We start from the raw sequence: 15,669 nt of genomic DNA, 5'->3' as shown, positions 1-15,669 counted from the left end.
CTGCTTCAATTCGAAAGCTGTGTAATGCGGTCCTGTACTGAAGCCTGCTCCTAGTCCACGCATTGTAGGCTTAATACTGAAGCAGCAAAGCCTCGTGTGTCACTTAATTGAGCACCGGTAACTAACTTTTTTTTTTTTTATTCGAGAAGTCTGCCATGAGGCATAAGTTGAGAAAAGGGGGAGTGGAATGTAGGTTACAGAAAGTTAGAAGAAGGAGTGTAGACCAGTTTCTGCGAGGTAGTCGCATAGGCTGCTGGTGAAGTGATTGTCCATAGTCCACTTCACATAGTCCCCTTCGCGGTTCCACCACAGGCCGAACTCCCTGAGGACCCGTTTTCTAATAGGGGCCGTCGCTGGGCAAGTCCACAACTTCTCGCACCGTCTACATGCAGTGGGAGAGATGTTGACAGCCTGTACAAATACTTTTGTCGGACTGCATGAATGATCGGTTATCCCCCCCCCCCCCCCCCCCTGCCCTCTTGTAGACATGCATCTTCGCATTTTTTTTGGATCGCCTAGTAAGTTGTTATCGTTCATATTACCTGTTCGATATGTATACCTACCTGAAAGGAAATCATCACGTTGATAGGAAAACGGTATCTAAACGGAATTGAGCAAGAGAACGCACAAAGAAAGTCGTAGTGTGATGTCACAGCAACCATATTGTCTGCCCTCCAGCGTCTTGACACAAACTGTGCAGGAGCATAGAGAAGCACCGCTGCTCCGAGGCTGCCGACGCGCTTAGTACGCGTCCCGGGAGGGAAGTTGGCATTAAATGAAAAGCCACAATACGGAGGCTGACGGCACCCGTTGGGCCACGTGACAGGCCACGTGCCTGGCGCCCCTCCAATCCTCACCCCTCCCCTCCTGCCATGTTCTGGTTCGAGAGCCGATGTAAATGGCCATTCTGGCGCTTTAGCTCAACGCACCGCGGTATATTCTACAGAAGCGGCGGTGGGGGGGGGGGGGGGGGGGGGGTTGCTGGAAAGGATTTTGGGAGGGTGAGCGGCGTACGCGGAAGGGGGGGGGGGGGGGGGGGCTGAGGGTGCGCTATTCCTGCGCGGCTGAGAGAGTGACTCGCGGATCGCGAACGGATAGGCGCTTTGTTCGGCGATGCTAATCGTGGCTGCTTTGTGCATCAAATTTGTGAGATTAGAAAATGATTGTTGCCGAAAAAGGCAGAAAGGAAGAACGGGGGAAAGTCGCCGTCGGGGCGCTGGGGCCATCGACAGAAGAGTGACACGAAGGTGCAGTGTCGTGCTGGGAAGGCATCGTGCTGTACAGTTCGTGCATCAAGTTGATCCTGTGAACTCCTGCCAACTTGACATCACGAGTGGTTTTTATCATTTTTTTTTCATTCTGTTCCAAATTTCACTCATTCCCCCCCTCCCTCTCCGCCTCGGTTTGTTTCCTGCTATTGCCACGGCATCGTTGGCTGCTTGCGTTCATCCGTTGACCCCGAATACAAAATGAGAGAGGATAACTTCACGACATTGGCTTCCGCACTACTGTTCCACACATGGCTCGAAGGAAGGAAAATAAAATGAAGGAAAGTATGCATGAAAGTTGCGATAGTACTGAGGAACCCAATGACAGAGTCAGCGGGTACAGCAACAAAACATTAGTTTTCTACATTGCAATGTGGTTTGAACACAGGTACACATGCCGTTAAATCATAAACTACGCCACTGACGCAGAAGTGCAGCGCTAAATGTGATGCACGGAAGCCAGAACGACGCGATGCATATGACCTGAGTCCTGGCTTTTGTCCCGAATGTATTCAGCCATTCCTTGGTCTATATTTCCAAATGTCAACGACAGAAACATTAGCTCCCAGTACTGCACAATTGCGTGTTGATCGCAGAGCGCGAAGGTTTATGCGCACAGCTTCACGCGGGCTATTTTCTGCTGCTCATTCTCGCGTTTATTAAATCACTATCAGTCGATGGACAATTGCGGACGGGTTAGAAGTAGTCGCCTTGAATTGTACAAGAAAAAAGAAATCCTATATGCGCTGAAGAGATTAATATCAAGGTATCTTCGGTTCATATCGAGGCAACAAAAGCTCTATGACGACATGGCCGCCACAGTTATGTCGAATCGCGCACGAAGGACACGTCTGTAAATATAAACGCTTATATTTCCAAAAGAAAAAAAGAAGAAGAGAGTTGTTAGGTTCCTGCAGCAAAATGACCTGCTGTTTCAAGGCTGTGTCTTCAGTTAAGGAAAGTATACTATTACGTCGTTGGCATAAACAAAATGTCGGAATATCTAGGGTGTCCAACGTTCAGTGAGGCAGTCATGTTGCACACGGCCATTCACCTCCTTTTTTGTTCCATCAACCAAGGACTACCACTACACTAGACATCGATTTCAGATGCCAGGTAAAGGGCGATTTTCCTTCTTACGGGTTAGACAGATGTTAACAAAGTGTAATTGTGTTTAGAAGTGTCGATGAGTAGATGGTAGCTGCCCTTCTAGCACTGCAACCAAATTTTTTTCCAGTAACGCCCTGCGCATGCGCTCCGGGCCTTGTTCCATTTTCGCCGACTCTGGCAGAAAAAAATGGGGGAGGAGTTCGCTGCACTATCCACGAACAACGTTTCCTCAGTCAACAGCGGGACGAACTGCGGGAGAGTAATTAGGTGCAGTGTTAGCATCTTATAGGCCCTCGCAGAAGCACGCGTAGTCCCCGCATGTACCGTCCCCCAATGAAGAAGAAGCGGTCAGACTCGACAGTCATCTTCAGTCAAGATTTATTTATTTATTAAAAAAATATTAGACAGATCAAGTACAGCAGGGAAGATGCGTCCACAGATAACTCTCCCCTATCTGCTCTGGTTATGTGAAGCCAGCGCTGCTCTTAACTACTGCCCGCAAAAGAAGCCCACCAACCATTGTCAAAGAACTTTTGCAAAAAGGTTGCGAGAGAGCTTTGGCGACCTTATCCGGCAAAAGTACTGCTTCGCTTGGCGGCCCCTAGAGGGGTGGTCCACTGTCCACGACGCAAAACCCGCTTCTCGTTGTACTCTTCATGCAGCGTTCTCACCTTCTCTAAATTATCTGTCCTATCAGTCGCGCACGTGGGACAGGAGCTCTCACTGCAGACGAACGACAACACAGACACGTTACGTATGCCGCTTCAAAGACTGGCACAGCAGCGGCGACCACATAAATACCGGCGCCCCACTGCGGAAGCACCCGCAACAGTTCGCGCACGAGCCAGTGGTCATTTAAGCGCCCACATCAAAGCCGATAATCCAGAGTAAACAAGCACCAAGCACGCGACACACAATGGCCGACACTCCCCCCGCCCCCTTCACCTCTCCGCCGACTGCCGCTACCTCCCATAGCCTCGGGGGACTCCGCTTTCACCTCGAGCTGCGCGCGCGGGAGCACACACGCGGCGAAAAGTGCTCAATCATTCGCAAGAGCTCGCGCTGCGCGGAGTAAGACATTCCTCGCTTTCCCAGCACCCCACGGCGAATGCTGCCACTGCCTAGCTGGTCGGCCGGCGGCCGTTATTTATTATTGCGAACGGCGCGGCTATAGCGGCGCCGCTGCTTGCTACTCTTCCGGACCTCTCGGGAGTCGCCGCCAAGTGTCAGGAACCCCTCGAAAAGGGGGCGGACGGAGGAAGTGGCTGCTGGGGGAGGGGAGGGTTCCGTAGCTGTCGGATCTCCCACCTCGGACCTCTGAGCAGGCGCGAGAGGATCTACCGTTTTCTCTCGCGTGTAATGGGAGGATACGCACATGCGAGAAGAAAAATTGCATTAGCTGCGTTAACGACACTCTTTATAGAAAATAAGAATACCGCAGATGTAATTCCGCATTTAATGTTCGTTTAAATTTTGTTGTAAAAGCCTCAACATTTTGCCAACCTCCTGCGCTAAATATTCAGTGTGAGAGGTCATTCAAGAATGGGGTTTTTAAGTGACGAAGATGCCGTGACATTCAGCCCTCTTTGTTCCCAAGCCGTTCCGTTAAAAATTTGCTTAAAATTTTGAGGTGGTTGTGCTGGGAATCGTGTGAAAGCGTATTAAGATGGGCTCGAAGGTTTACCTCATTTCTTACAACGGGCACATATTTTAACTAAGGCCTTGGCTGAAGCCCTAAACTGAGAGCCATGACTGCACTTCAGGCCTTAGTTCTAATGCACAACATCAGCAGCTCTCGAGCAGATGGCGTTAGTGCACCGGTTTTCGTGAGTAACACTGGTTTACAAGCAAGAATATGCGGAGATGGCAGACATTGATGTTGCCAATTTTAAACAGTAAACTGTGTGGACGTCCTGTCCACGGAAGTTACTGATGCATGGCTTATCTGAGGTGTAATGAAAAAAATAAATAGGTCCTGGATCCCGCATCGTGCAGACCTCAAACGCTAGTCATGAAGCTCTTTGTCCGAGCTGCCCTTGCGCCAGTCAAGATGCAATCATCATCATCATAATCTGCACATGAAACGTAACTTTCGACAGGCGGCCCCTTAAGAAGCGGAAAACTCGGCACATGGGCTGCAGCCCCTGCATCGGAAGGTGCCCTCTGAAAACAGCGACAACTCCAGCAGTGAAAGTCGCAATGTTGTAGGGGCGGGTGAGAAGGTAGCGTGATGGTGGGACCCGCAGTACTCGGTGTCGTGCTGTCTCTGTCGTTCAGGGAAGCGGCAGTAAACGTTGGCGTTTATTTAAACCCAGCACGCGATCGTCGCGGTGTCGCCGAGAGAAGGGGGATTCGGAACCGCGGCGGTGAGAAAATGACGTCCCGCTGTGCCATTGTGCATGCGTCATACTCGTACCTATCTCACTGTACCTCGATGAACGCATGCGGGGCGTGTAGGAGAGCGCCTAATAGAGGCCGCGCTATTCAGTAAGGCGCGAAAGTCAGCTCCTCTGGTTCGATTGTGAGGCTAGCTGCGCGCAGTGACTGGCACGGACGTGCGGTGACATGGTTTTCGATGATGGGCCACAGGCGAAACACCCGCTTTAATGCCTGCCCCTTGCCCCAAGCACCCTTTCTCGAGAGGGTAACGAGAGGGTGGTCCCAAGAAGAAGGGCTGGCGTTGCGGAAAAGCCATGCATTTTTCCCATGGTCCAGAGTCTGGCTCTGTAGGCTGTCTACGGTTGTCGAAATTGGATATTAGGTGGTTGTACAGGAGGCATTGACGATGAAAGCTGCTGCTACTGCTTCTGCTACTACTGTTACTACCACTGCTGCTGCTGCTACCGCTACCACTACTGTTACTACTTGTACGGTTACTGTTACTGCTACTGGTACTACTACTACTAGTACTGTTACTGCTACTACTATTATTACTACTGCTGTTACTACTACTACTATCACTGCTACTACTGCTACGACTACTGCTACTAGTAGTGGTACACTACTACTACTACTGCTACGACTGCTGCTACTAGTACTGGTACTACTGCTACTACTACTGTTACTACTACTGGTACTACTACTGGTACTACTACTGGTACTACTACTGGTACTACTACTGCTACTGGTACTGCTACTGGTACTTCTACTGCTACTGCTACTACTACTGCTGCAGCAAATCCATCAGCAACGCCACCTCAATCATTCCAACTGATCCTCCTTGTGCTCTTACTTCTGTGACTACTGCGACCATGGCTCCTGCAGATGCCACCACAACAGTAACTAAACAAATCTGCTAAAATAACTGACGTTTCATATGCTGCTGTTGTCTTCTCTATATGGAAACGCAACCAAGGGCAAGAAAAAATAAGAACCTGTTTCCGTCCACGCTTTACGATCCGTCCTGCGGCAGGCCTGACGAGGAGGGACTCTTCAGCGTCGGCTCTCGCCGAGATGAAAGGAGAAGGGCGCTGCGCCAATGCGCACGCAGTCAGCGTTGTGCTCAGCCGTCCATCTTCATTGCGGCCAATCGAGCCTTCATGCGAAGCGAGCTGACGTCATCGCGAACCGGAATAGCGCTTTGTGGAGCACGTCTGAGCCGCGTAGCGACGCTTTCTTCGACATTGAAGTTGTATGCTTTACTGTCCATCGGCACTGCCACATGGTGAGCCTGCCACGCAGTGGAACAACTGTAACGTCCAGGATAAAAAAACAAAACAAAAAAGAAACAAACGGAGCATACCGCCACTGTTTTCCAGCTTCCCTGGCGCCCTATACCCATCGAAAAATGAAAGCTTTTCGAACTCGCAGTATTCCCTACACAAAGCCTTCGAGAATCCTCGGATAACTTCCTTCGGTTCTGTCTTCAAGCAAGGCAGCAATGTGGTTTAGTTGGTTGTTCATTTGAGGGGAATAACGCGCTACACAAGGACAAAAACGACAACTGAAACGACGTACACAGGACAAGCGCGCACTAACAACTGAGATTTATTCTGGTGCGAGGGCACATAAATAGATTTCATGCACATGCTCAAAACAATCAATTCATTGCCACCGGCTATGTCGCACGCTCCCTCGTTTCTTGATTAGTTCTAACTCCTCGCTTGATAACAACACCGAGGGTGTGCTTACGCACTCGTCTTCACCGGTCACCCATGTCTAAACGGCTTCTTTTATTGATCTTTCTTTCTTGCCCCTTGTACGAGCTAAAATTATAGTCCGTTCAAAGTAAGGTAAACATTTGTGACTTGCGCAATGGAGGGAAGGTTTAAAAAATTCGTTGTTTTTCCTGAGTTACTGCTGCGCTCTTTTAACCTGGTGTTTAGACATCTGCCTGATTGACCTATGTAACTCATGCCGCGTGACAAGGACATTTTGTAGACTATACCGGTCACACATTTTACGAACTTTCATTGGTGTGCGATACCACATGTGTTAGCAACTATTTCCTCGATTTATTCATTTCATGACAAAGGCTCACTAATTTCTGGGGTGCGGTAAACACCAGGGGAACATCATATCTGTTTGTTACCTTCTTTAAGCTGTGCGAAACATTATGTACTTACATAAGGAATGACAACCACTCCAGTAGCCTGCACTGCATACTTTTTTTTGCGGTCTTTTGCTGTCCAGTAGCTTTTGCAGGTTCTTTTCAGCCACCGATGTTATAAGCGCGTCAGGGTACCCACTTATCCTTAGCCTATCAACCTGCCTCTTGATACTACGCTCTACCTGATGAGAACACGATTTCTTAAGACACTGCGCTAAACTGTTACTTGCTGAACTCCTTTTCACCAACTTAGAGTGCGCCGAAAGATAACTTAAGAAGCTGTTTCCTGTTTTCGTCCGGTACGTCCAACACGTGTGCTTCCCACCTTCTTTTATCTCTATGTCCAAGAATCTAATCACAGAGTTCTGTGGCAGTTCGAACGTGGATTACAGCTCGGCGAAAACCTCTAGGAACACGTCTAATATACTGCTTACTAACAATCGGTTCACAATCGCAAAGGGAAGCAAAGCAGGAAATCATCAACAAAACGAAATGCCTCCAGTAATTCAAACTGTGCCAATCTTGATTTCAAGGCCCGGTTTCTCCTTGCCATTATTTTTTTTTTATTTATTTATAGATACTGCGATCTTGTGCAGATCATAGCAGGGTGGGACAAAACAAAATACAAGCATATAAATACACTCAAATTCATAACATTTGCAGGCACTTTTCAGACAGCAGTAAAGAATTATGATTAACAGTCTCGCTATTAAGTTTGTTCCAATCAGTAATTGTCCTCGGAAAAAAAGAATATTTAAAGCAGTTATTTCGCGCTTTCAAAGGGGTTATTGTTAGTGCATGCCTTTGTCTCGTGTTATATCCTGAGGAGTAAGAAAAATAATTAGAAGTATCAACTTTGTAATGTCCTTTTATAAGCTGGAAGAAAAACTTTAATCGACAAACACGATTGCGCTCAACGACGGGGGGTAACCCACTTCGCCTCACGAGCTCACTTACAGATGCACGGCCATATGAGTTAAAAACAAATTTAGCTACTTTATGCTGTATTTGCCCTAATTTCTGAATGTTTGTTAATGTGAAAGGGTCCCAAATGATTACGGCATATTCTAGTAACGGACGGATGAGGGAATTGTACGCCAATGTACGAACACTAGGTGGGGGTGACTTTAGTGAGTGCCTCAAGAAAAAGAGTTCCCGCATTGAGCTTGCTACTACAGCGTCTATGTGTTTTGACCACGAAAGGTTGTTAGTAATCCATAGGCCCAAATATTTATACTCTTTCACCTCTAATAATGATATGCTGTTAGTACCATACACAAAATGAAGAGGCATTTTTTTGTTTGTAATTTTTATGAAGACGGTTTTTTCAATATTAATGCACATCTGCCATTTGTTGCACCAAGCAACCACCTTCGCTAGGTCATTATTTAGAAGCATCTGGTCGTCAGCTGAAGACACCATTTGATACAGGATACAGTCATCCGCGTACAGCTTCACGCGGACTGAAAGATCTGCCACAATGTCATTAATAAACAAAAGAAATAAGAGTGGTCCCAGAACAGATCCTTGGGGGACGCCAGACATAACCCGGACACTGCTAGAAGAAATATTGTTTAGAGAGACGAATTGACACCTGTTCGAGAGGTAAGCTGTGATCCATGCAAGAATCCTGTCGTTTTTAATGTAATGACTTAATTTATGAATTAGTTTGTTATGTGACACCTTATCAAATGCTTTGCGGAAATCCATGAATATTGCGTCTGTTTGCTTTCCCTGGTTAATCGACTGAGAAAAGTCATGCACAGTTTCAACTAACTGTGTACTTGTAGAAAACCCGCGCCTGAAACCATGCTGAAAATCGGTAAGTACTTTGTGCTCTTCCCAGAAACCTAATATATGTTTATGAATTATATGTTCTAAAATGTGGATATCCGAAATGACCGCGGCCATTTTTCTTTCGCTGTGCTCCCGCCCCGAGCAAACTTCTGACGCCGATGTCATGAGCAATCGCACGAAATAGTGAACACAGGCGTAAGCCGGGTTCGCAGTTACATTGCACATCACCTGTGTGTAAGAGCTCTCGAGCACTATATTGCAAACAATAAAAAGTAAAATCAGATTGCGACCACTGGGTTTCAGGTGAGGTGATGGTGCTCTTCTGTCTTGTGGGTTCATGTGGCTGCGTTTCCAAGCTAACTATTTTTTTGAGAACATGGCACGGCCAGACAAACAGTGTTCAACATGGTTTTCCTATTTAAAATGCCTCGCTTCGTTTGTTAGGCGTTGCGCCTCCTGAACGCCCTACACAAGGCTGATACTCGCTGTACTTCAGTTTGAGCTCTTTTGAAGCATCCGACGCACGCTACGCTAGCACACTCCTCTCCCTTTGGGGAAAAACACAAAGAAACTATACGAGTGTCAGAATACGGAGTCGAGACGGTGGCTACGAGAATCGTGACGTATGCCGAGTGCGGGGCCTTGCACGCTCTGCACGAGAGGAGAGGGAAAGGGGGAGGAGAGAGCCAGCTCCCCCTTGGGAGGAACCCGCAGCCGTCGGGGCCCTCTTCTTTATTGGACGTAATTGTTGCCGTTTCCTCAATCAGTCGCCGGCGGCGGCGACGGCGGGGCAGCCAGCCAGCCAGCCAGCCAGCCTGTATGCCCTGTGGCCCCACACACGGGCCAGACGGACGCGTCGCTTGTGTAACCGGGGCTGTCGAGCAACAGGCGCCGGAAAGCAACGGCACTTGCTTTCTCGAAATCACAGATATTAAAGTCGGCGCGGTTTTAGAGTCGTTCAGTGCTTTGTAGCGATTGTTCGTTACAAAATGCAAGCAAATATACAGGAAGCCAAGTCAGTGGGTGAAAAAAATTGTCGCTGTCACGCAAAAAAAAAAAAAAAAGTATAATTACCTACCGAAAATAGAGCCACACATGAAACCATTCTTAGAGACCAGGAGAGGGACCAAAAAGCTATACTGTTACGCGTCCGCACCTACGACCTGCTTCTAATTGGCCTGTGCTCGTGCACAGACAAACCCAGGGCAATCAAGGAGAGGAGGGAAGGAGGATCAAGGGCTAAGGCCCCTGTCATACATGTAAATCGAGTCAATTTTCTCTCATGGCTAGTGAATCTATTATCTTCTCCTTGACTAAGTTTGGCAACTTCAGGAGCGGATTTATGGCTCACTCTTGGAGGGGCAGTTATCGAGAGGGGTTACATTTGAACCATGTAATTTTAGGACCCTTTTCTTCAAAAGAATATGCGATTCAACATAGTTTTCCAACTACAAATTTATCGCTAGAAAACCACGCTAAACCCCATGAAGGTTCACTCTGAGGTGGAAATTTATCTCTAATTTCAGAATGATATAAATTTTCTTTCAGAGACCCATTTCTTGTTTGCCTGCACATGAGACAGCTAGGCAAGAGTCGGAAAGAATCTCACGAACAATTAGAGCACTAAACCTTCGAACGAGACGGTTTAGAGAGTATTCGATGCCCGTTACCCATACGTCGCTCGGTTGGCGTGAAACTTCTCGAGAAAGAAAGAGAGGTATAAAAAACGCAATGATGCGGCAAGAACGCTAATAATAATAACAATTAAAACAAGATAGAGGCAAAAAAGAGAAACATGGATTTTTAGGTATGCTAAGTCCACGACTGCCGCCGGAACTTTGCTCCACTGTGACAGCGCGAAATGCATGATGCGCTGATTGCACATCACGCGAACTGATAACGGTGGCGGATAAGCCATCTCTGCCTATAAAAGCATGTCAAACAAATAAATTCCCTTTCTTTGTCCTGAAACGGGCACTGCGGTTTCTTTGAATGCGGCTCCTCTTTTGGCACACACTATTATTTAAAAAATTGGCAGTGGTTTAGCTCTGGTTAAACCTGGACGATTGCGAAAGCAATGCGGAGAGAGAGGCGGTGGAGAGCGCGCGGCAGCGACGGCGGCCTCGGCACGCTAGCTGTGCGCCGCTACTGCGCATGCGCAACTGGCAAGTGCGGCGGCGGCACCTATGAGTCACCCGCGCAGCGACGGCGGTGGCGTGCCTAGAGATGTAAAATTTCAAGAAATTTTGAAGGGCATGAAAAAAACCGTTCTTTTCAGGGTTTTTTCCATGAAAAATTGGAAATTTTGCAAAACATGACATAAACAGATTTATTTGCAACAGCACAACGATCAATAATAATGCTCTGAAGTTTAGTCGAATATGCAGTTATAGATGTCATATTGTGAAACGAACTTCTTGTTCTATTGCACCGAGAAGATAATGATTTGCACTTGAGGCAAATATGGAGATATAAGTATCATATTTGTGGAACGAACTTTTTGTTCTATTGTACCAAGAAAGGGAACATGAAAACTTATCTATGAGTCACTCCATTTCGGACACAGAGTCACTGTCGCTGGATGCGGCACTACGCGCAGCAGCATGGATTGAAGTTGTAACCACAGCTAGGTTCGACTGCACATACACAAGCTTTCGAACGCGTTCCCCTGACAGCCTGCTGCGAATCCTTGTATGGACGTTTCCGAAACGTGACCAGTTTCGTTCGCGGCTGGCGGATGGTGGCGGTATTTGCAGCAGTCGGCAAGGCAGACGAGTTAGCAGCTGGTTAATGCAGAGGCCTTGCCCCCAGGTAGATGGGGCCACGTGCTTCGCAGAAGACGCCTTTCCTGGACCAAATTTGTGCGGATGTCCTGTACTCTGCTACGTTGGAAATCAAGAAGCTAGGCTTGCATTTGGCTAAAACCGCTTACGTGCACAGCAGCCTATGTTATTTATGCCACATGAGTAGCGCTGTAGAATTTGCAGCCATTTTGTTTTACTTCAGCTGTGTGTTCAAGTGTTAGTGTTTTTAAGTCAAGCCTGGGTCTTATATGTGACCTGGCCTTCAACCCGCGTACTCGCAGCACGAACATTTTAAAAGCACTACCTGACACCGGTGATGACGACTGCTCTCCAATCATTCAACGATGCACGCTGTAATGATTTTCAAAGCAGAAACAAAAACCTAAACTAAAAGCAAGCAATCATAAAACCTTGAATTTGCATTGTGAAATTTTCGATGTTTCTTTCCATTCTTCCTCGTCTGAAAAAAACGAAAAAAAAACGGTTTTTTTTCCAAAACTGCAGTGTTTTTTTCAGGCCTTCACATCTCTAGGCGTGCCAGCTGTGCGCCATGTCATGTCACTGTTCCGTGCGCATGCGCAGTATGGCCTTTCCTAAGCTCCGCGAGATGGCTCGGCGACTCGCGTAGTGTCGCTTTCGCAACAATATCGGACCGATTACCTGTGCTGCTTGGGTCGTGTCATCTTAGCTCTATATCAGACTTCATAGTTATGTGCGCGTGCTTTCCTGTTGTCTGGGGCACCAAAATAGCCGCGTACCTAAAAAAACACTAAATTGGGTGAAATCCTCAAGCGCTGTTGTTGCAGTCATAGAGTGCTAATCTATGTGCTTTAAAGCTCCGACAGCATTTATGATGGCAAATACTTTCTACGGCAGTTGCACGCTGTATACGCTGCGACCCTCCCAATTCTTGGTAAGGCGACAAACGACTTCGCGAGGACTTGAGTCCCCCAACGTGGTCCTCCCTTTTTCGGTCGTATCAGAAAATGGCGACAGCTTGCATCCGCTAGGGATGGCTTTCGGGCTGACGGAAATGTTGGTTATTCATCGAAGATACTGCGAATACCAAGCAGCTCTCCCGCAAGTTCACGTTAATCCTTACGAAACTTTCGCTTTGAAAAGCTTTTCCTCAGATGTACATACCTGAAGACACCCTAGTTTAATGTACACTGTATCTGGGGAGTAATCCATGACTGGTCTTGTGAAAAAAAAAAGGCTATCAATACACAAACAGCTTTGTATTTCGCGAGTAGACTACTACAGAATTTCAGCTACGACATACGCCTCAAAATGATTTTTTGTCGTTACGCTCCCTGAATAAGACGTGAACACAGGCCGCAGATACTGCACCCCACAGCACAACATAACGAACCTGACGTCGGACTAAAGTGAAGTAGGCATTTGGTTCTGGCTAGTTGGTTTGACATATCGGTAAAACTATTGAGTTTTTGCAAATTTATACAGACGAAGGAAACTCATATTCATATGCAGGCACAAACTAACAACTATTTAATTTTAGCACCGCCTACTGTAATGTGGAAACTGGAAAAATGCATCACATGATACATAACTACATTCAGCGCTCGGTAGAATGCAGTGGTCACTATATAGTTGTATCTTATCAGAAACTATCTAAATTAAGAACTAATATCTAGAAAAAAGAATGCAAGCAAGTGTTATAGCAACTATTTTAGCTAGAGCACAGGCAGTCATCGCAAACCCGCAGACTGGTTTCACCTTTATGCCAGTATGAATTACGGGCCGAATTATCGCAGCATATCACAAGAATTATCACGGCATATTTGAAAATTATCGCAGCAAATGACCCGGCATACGGTAGCAAAACGTCGGCCGATTACGCACAATTCTAACGGGCGAGGAGATTTCGGAGTTCCGTCCCTGATTTGGTGGTTCAAGCCACGGCTGTCGTCGCAGTGCCGACAACTTTAGGTCACAGAACATCTCTTTCAGACGCCGCTCAACACTTTTAATTAAAAATGTAAATAAATCTATAGTCTCTGCAGCCCTAAGGAAGGCCAGTTTATTTTGAAATATGAAACAAAAGCCGTTGCTTTTCTACAAGTGCGTATACAATTGCATATACAAAGTCACAATGCTGCGAGATATTAAAGTGAAAGAAAATAACCACTTAAGGAACTTGTACTTTTCGAAGCAGTATTTAACGCCAGAAATTCCAGAGTAGAATGTCATCATAAAATCGTCAATTGTAGCCATCTCGAAGCAAATGCCGTCAAGCTCACTGTTTTGAGAATAATTATTTGCATAATTTGCTATGTTTGCCAGCCTCATGCAAATGCTACGTGATTCTGAATTCATACTGAACTTCGCGATGTTTTCTTTCAGACGCAATCTGCTCGTACGTCTCAAGAAGAATCACAACTTTGCGCTTCGATGCGATAGTGAACATAAAACGAAGCGCAGCGGTGGAAAGAAATATCGGCGGGATGAAAGACAGATAGATGGGAGAGTATGTGGACAGATGCCCATAATTGCATTTACGCGCAGATGCATGTATTGCCCATTTGGGTTTTAATGTTCGCGAATAGTTCTAAAATGAAATCTTGGTGTGCTGCAGTAACGTCGTCACCGCCGATGAAAACCGCGGATTGAGTATTTATAAAGCACGAGAATCGGATGAGAGATAGATAGACGCATTTAATGAAACGAAGGCAAAGAGGTCGGGCGGAAAAATGAACATCGGGCTTACTGCTCTGCACTGGAGAAGGGTAAGAGGAGAAGAAAGAGGGTCGTGATGTGTGACGATGTGGAGAGATGAGAGTATGTTCACGCACATTTGATGGCACCACAGCCACGAGTCGAGGCCAGTGTAACTCAAAAAAAGTGAAAACGCCCGCATTGCCTGGGGTGCTTGCCAACTTTGCGGCCAAGCGCCTAGCATTAGGTCCTCAGAGAGTGGCCTGCTGTCCAAACGCTTCAAGGGAACAGCCAATGTTCGTCTTTGGAGCGCATATACTGGACACACCACTAGTACATGCTCCACAGTTTCGGGTATGCCACATGTGGAACAGTCCGGGGTGTCCACTTGTACAATTACGGATGTTGAACCAGTGATAAATGGCAGTGACCTCCAGGTGAAACCACATGCAAGCAATGGGATGCTTTGCCGGGTAAGCGCGCACTTGTTATTATTTTGGTGTCTCGATTCTTTGCGTCTGTACTTTCTCTGGAAGCTCCTATGGTTAGCGAGTATTTGTCTTTCACACTCTAACGGTGAGAAAGACCGAAAGCCTCAGGATGGGAGCATCGTGCATACCTGTCGGTATATTTGCGATGACAGTCTTGCTTCATGTCGAAATAGCTTTTTAAGTTCCTAAACGCAGCTCTTTAGTCTGGTTATTTCCTGCTATTCCGGTGAGAAATTAGAATTACACGCTCCTTTGCTCCCCAAAATGCGGCTCAGCTAAGTCAACATCTTCTTTCTCAAGGACTGTCCTCCAATAACCCTGTTGCTGACGTTCGGATATCGGCCTTGCGACCCGAACTTTCCTCTCATGATTCCAATCTACACTCTCCTCTTCAATCTGCTGGTATTTTTGTGTTTTGCATCAATATTTTTTTTTTCTCTGAGTGAGCTCCCGCCGATGCTTTTGACAGCTGCCTTGATGCCCCGTTGTTTGCATTTATACGTAAATATTTAAACACGGATTTCAATTTCTTGAAGTATATTAGGCAATCGCTTCTTTTATTGCGGAAGCAACGTATAAAGCATCAGAGGTTTATGGTGGTTACTCTTGGTCTGTGTTCGGTCTAGCTCTTGAAGTAACAAGATTCCCAGTGAGTTAATCTAGAGCTGCGACAACCGACGACCATCCCGACGCAGGGTCACGACCGAGAAATGGATCTCGTCGGATTAGAATTTCTAAGGTGAGGACGTCATCTGATGGCGGACGGATGACGTCACAAATGAATTTCTTTGCTATGCGCTGATGTGTATTGAATTTTAATAGCTTGCCCATGGTTTCAAGATTTTCCCCTTCGAAGTTGGTTTCAGCGGATCTAAGAGAATATAAATGCCTGACACCACTCTAAGCGGCTGCACCACAACTGAGCATATACTATGATAACGTTCATGCTGCGCCAGGTACACAGAACATGTGTA

Source organism: Amblyomma mixtum, chromosome 5 (genome assembly GCF_055824585.1).
Source record: "Amblyomma mixtum isolate Tamu chromosome 5, ASM5582458v1, whole genome shotgun sequence".
NCBI classification, from domain to species: Eukaryota; Metazoa; Arthropoda; class Arachnida; order Ixodida; family Ixodidae; genus Amblyomma; species Amblyomma mixtum.
The sequence above is the reverse complement of the archived record's forward strand: the minus strand, read 5'-3'. Positions refer to the sequence as shown.